We start from the raw sequence: 5,363 nt of genomic DNA, 5'->3' as shown, positions 1-5,363 counted from the left end.
CTCCATACCCAAAAAACGAATAACCCAGTGAAGAAATAGGCAGAAGACATGAACATACACTTTTCCAAAGAGGACATCCAGTTGGCCAACTGGCACATGAAACGATGCTCAGTGTCACTCATCATCAGGGAAACACAAATCAAAACCACACTGAGGTAGCACCTCACACTGGTCAGAGTGGCTAAAATGAACAAATCAAGAGATTATAGGTGCTGGCGAGAATGTGGAGACACGGGCACCCTCCTACACTATTGCTGGGAATGTAAACTGGTGCAGCCGCTCTGGAAAACAGTGTGGAGGCTCCTCAAAAAACTATCAGTAGAACTCCCCTATGGCCCAGAAATAGCACTGCTGGGGATCTATCCAAGGGATACAGAAGTGCAGATGCATAGGGGCACATGTACCCCAATGTTCATAGCAGCACTGTCAACAATAGCCAAATCATGGAAAGAGCCTAAATGTCCATCACCTGATGAATGGATCAAGAAGATGTGGTGTGTATATATATATATATATATATATATACACACACACACACAATGGAGTACTATATGGCAATGAGGAAGAATGAAATATGGCCATTTGTAGCAAAGTGGATGGACCTCAAGGGTGTCATGCTAAGTGAAATAAGTCAGGCCGAGAAGAACAGATGCCATATGTTTTCACTCATAGGTCTAACAGGAAACATAACAGAGGACCATAGGGAGAGGAAGGGGGAAAGAGAGTTGGGGAGAGTGAGGGAAACAAATCATGAGACACTACTGAATACTGAAAAAGAACCTAGGACTGAAGGGGGAGGGGGAGGAAGGAAGGGGGTGATGGTCATGGAGGGCAGCACTTGCTGGGAGAAACACTTGGTGTTATACAGAAACCAATTTGACAATAAACTATTATAAATTTAAAAAATAAACATACATAGCCAAATAAACACCAATTTGATTGCAAACTAAGTCAAATTTAAGAAAAAAAATATCATGCTTATTTACAGAAGTGCACCAGGAAAAGAAGTTTGACCTATAGATTTTAATGTTTTTATTTATTTTTCCATAATATTTTATTGTCAAATTGTTTTCCATACAACACCCAGTGCTCTTCCCCTTAAGTGCCCTCCACCATCACCACCACCTCTTTCCCCCCCTCCCCCTTCCCCCTCAACCCTCAGTTCATTCTCAGCATTCAATAGTCTCTCAAGTTTTGCATCCCTCTCTCTCCCCCCTCCGCTCCCCCTGGTTCTCCATTAGGTCTCTCTTGTTTTCCTGCTAGACCTATGAGTGCAAACATATGGTTTCTGTCCTTCTCTGCCTGGCTTACTTCACTCAGCATGACACCCTCAAGGTCCATCCACTTTCCTACAAAGGGCCATATGACCTATAGGTTTTTTAACACCAGCTTTACTGGAACTTTTCATAAGGAATCACTAGGTTGAATTTTTTTTAGTTTGTTTACTTGAGAGAGACAGAGATAGCATGAGTGGGGGTGGGGCAGAGAGAGAGGGAGAGGGAAAGAATCCCCATCAAGCTCAGCACTGATAGTACAGAGCCTGATGTGGGGCTCAGACTCAGGAAACCATGAGATCACGACCTGAGCGAAAGCCAAGGGTGCGATCCTTCACTGACTGAGCTACCCAGGTGCCCCTAGACTCAACTTTTAATAGCCTCTCAAGGGCAGAAGCCAAGCCAAACACTTGCCATCAGACTTTGGCTGCAATATCTATAGATTTGGGTGAATTCCTGTACTCTTGAAGCCCCCAAATATCCCGAAGTTATTGAACTTATTAGGAAATGATGTTCTTGATTCACCTGGTAAGGCTGCTGAGATCTCTGTAAACAAGGTATGATGTTCATACTTCCAAGGGGGCTTTATTGTCTCCATAAAGTCAATCAGAGATCCTTATAGATATCTCTTCAGATCTGAGTCTATTCAGGCCTTTCTCAGCTATGGCATTCTACTCAAATCTTGTTTACATAACCAGTATTTCCAAATGTGTCTTAATGAGGACAGATTCATATTGAAATATGCAAATACATACGTAGGCATAAAAATAAAAATAGTCACTGAGAGACTTTGAATTCTAGAAGAACCAGGTAGGGAGGAACGATGAATTTTTCAGTTTTTTTTAACCAAGCTATATTTTGTGCAATTGCTGCAAGTCAGTTGACTTAAGTAAAGGGTTCTTAAATCTGTAAAAAGCAGAACATTTAAAAGTTTTTATTTAAATTCTAGTTAACATGCAGGGTTAGTTTCAGTTGTCCAATACAGTGATTCAATATTCCATAGAATGCCTAGAGTGCTCAACGTTAGGGCGTCCCTATTCCCCATCACTTATTTAACCCATTTGCTTACCCATCTCCACTCTGGTGACCATCACTTTGTTCTTAATAACTAAGCATCTGTTTCTTGGTTTCCTCTCCCTTTTTTCTTTCCCACTTCTCATTTGTTTTGTTTCTTGAATTCCATGTATCAGTGAAATCATATGGTTTTTTCTTTCTCGGATTTATTTAGCATAATGCTATAGTGCTATCTATTCATCGCAAAGTAAAGATTTCATTCCTTTTTTTAATGGCCTATTAATATTCCATTATATATACCAAATCTTTATTAATTCAGGAGTCAAGGAACACTTGTGCTGGACTGTTTGAATCAGAAAAGCTCACTGCCTCTCACTGTTGAACTGCTGCTTCAATAAATCTAGGCCATAGACAGAGCACGAGTATAGGACTATATTCATCATGGGGCTGACTGAAGAGAGGACGCTCCTTCATAACAATGAATTACTTTCCCGAAAGGTCACCCATCTACATTCATTCTAACCTTAATTGGGGTTATATACCAGGGATATTAGTGCTTGAGTACAACCACAGAACATGTCCTGCTGATAAGTGTCCAGAAGTCTTCATCTCCAAAATCTACTCTGCCATGTGAAATTTTAAAGCTATGCTCCAAATGTTTCCATCATCAAATACCCCTCCTCCATCCTCTGCCACTGACCTAGCCTGGACCAATCAGTAATCATTGTCATCTAATACCTTCTGGTCCTCAGTAAGGCGAAGGAATTCAACGACATCACGAAGTTAACGGAGTACACCTTAATCTTCAGGAACCTACCACATTTGCCAAATTCCTTATCTCCATGACATTTATACATCCACTGACACCACCAAGAGCTGCCTAAGGCTTTGGGTGACTAAAGGAAGCCACCTCGTTATCTCCCTACATTGGGAAGAGCTCTCCATATTTTCTTTTAATAGGTCTTATTTTTCTAAGGCTGATGACATCATCATGTTTTATTTATATTCCCATCTCACATCCCAGTGCTACAGGTCTGCATATGATTGGCTTTACGGCTCTAATCTCACTTAAACACTTAGTGCCGACACAGAACAATGTTTGTGAGGTCTATGGAGCTGGAACCAAAAACGAAGAAAAACAGAACTGGAGATCTGGAGATAGCTAGGAAATAAAAAGGAATTATTTTTTGAAATCCAGAGAGTCAGTTGTGCAACCCAGGACAAGTGTCCTCCTCCACATGCAGACTTCATTATGTTAATAGTTCGCCTTGTATACTTTCTATCTCTTACTTGGGGCTACAATACAACTACCATTGGAATATGTTCCTCCTACTTATGGTGTATCTGTTACACACCCAACACTGTCAAAACTACTGGCTAGACAAGATAGTTGCCAAGTAGCAGTAACACAGAGTACTTGAGCTAAAAGGTCAACAGTACCCCTATCTACCCTCTAATGTATCCATACTAATATCACAGTGTTCACGAAGAGTAGAAAATGGCACATAAATAAAACGAGGGGAAAATAATGACACATTATGTAAACCTTAAGGCCACGGAGAAAATGGATTACTAGGTATGTTATGCCATTGCATTACCAAATAAGTAATAGATGCCATCAGTTACCTACAACCTTAAATAAAAGGAGACAGGTTAATATTAGTGGTGGGATCACACTTCATCCACTACACATCCATGTTTAACACATTAAAAATCGTTTTATTAAAATTGATTAAGTTCACAAATAGACCACCTTATGCTTTTCAAATCCATTCTACTGAATAAATCATTGTTGAAAATACAGAAAAGTACTAAAAATCATTCATGTGCTGAAATAATGATGTGAGAATAGTGATTGCCATAAATGCTAGGCCTGAGGTAATTGTTGAGAGATGTGGATGTACAATTGCATGCCATTTGGAAGAAGAATTAGTTAGCCTCTTTCTGCTATCTGTGAAGATTTCTTCACTGCAGCCATATCAACTCATAGACTCTATTGCTGTTATGAAAATCTATCAGTACTTTATTGGACTGCCACCTCTTTTGCCTGTAAAACCATTTAGTAAAACATTTTCTTTCTAATATTCAGGAAGTTTTTAGTTTTAATAAAAGGAGGAGAATGGTGTTCTCAACACTTATTTCATGATAACTTACATCAGTGTTTTAACCACAAACAGCCTCTCCATGTAGGTTTTTTTTCATATATTGTATATCATATAGGTCTTTAGTGTCCATGGAAAATTAGGTGTGTCTGAGTCCCACCTAATGAAGAAGGGCATCTCACATCGTCTGCTGATGCAGCAACAATCAGCCACGTGGGTTCACATACCCACTAGGAAAAATGAGTAATCTGAGGTGGCTTGAGAGTAGAAATACATTCATATTTGCTGGTCACAAATCCCAAATAGGGTTAATGGGGGGAGAAAAGCACATACTGAAATTAATTATACCTATGCAAAAAGCCATCCACTAAATCTTTTGAACCAAGAGTGTTTTCTAAGTATTTAACTTTGTATTATTCCTTATAAGTATTTTGATATAATGTCTGAATAGAGTGACTGATACAGTACTTTCTACTTGATTTCTGTGACATTTATGGACATTTGATGTTCAATTAAATACTTTTGTAAAAATATATTTCCAGTAACTTTCTTTAATGCACGGATTGGTGTTTGTTAAATTGTATATTTGATATGAAAGTCTTTCCTCACTCATTACATTTCTAAGATTTCCATCTAGTGCACATTTTGTGATACTTCGTTTGGTACGGTATGACTACTGGGTAAGGGTCTTTCCACAATCTTTAAATTGGTGAGGTTTCTTTCACCAGTATGGATTCTGTGATGCCAAGTAAGGTTTGAGTGATGACTAAAGGCTTTGCCACATTCCTTACATTTATAAATTTTCTCTCCAGTATGAAATCTGAGATGTTGACTAAGATTTAAGGGCTGGCTAAAGGCCTATCACAATCTTTTTTTTTTCCATAATATTTTATTGTCAAATTGTTTTCCATACAACACCCAGTGCTCTTCCCCTCAAGTGCCCTCCACCATCACCACCACCTGTCTTCCCCCC

The sequence above is a fragment of the Suricata suricatta genome, chromosome 16, assembly GCF_006229205.1.
Source record: "Suricata suricatta isolate VVHF042 chromosome 16, meerkat_22Aug2017_6uvM2_HiC, whole genome shotgun sequence".
NCBI lineage: Eukaryota > Metazoa > Chordata > Mammalia > Carnivora > Herpestidae > Suricata > Suricata suricatta.
Note: the sequence above shows the minus strand (reverse complement) of the source record.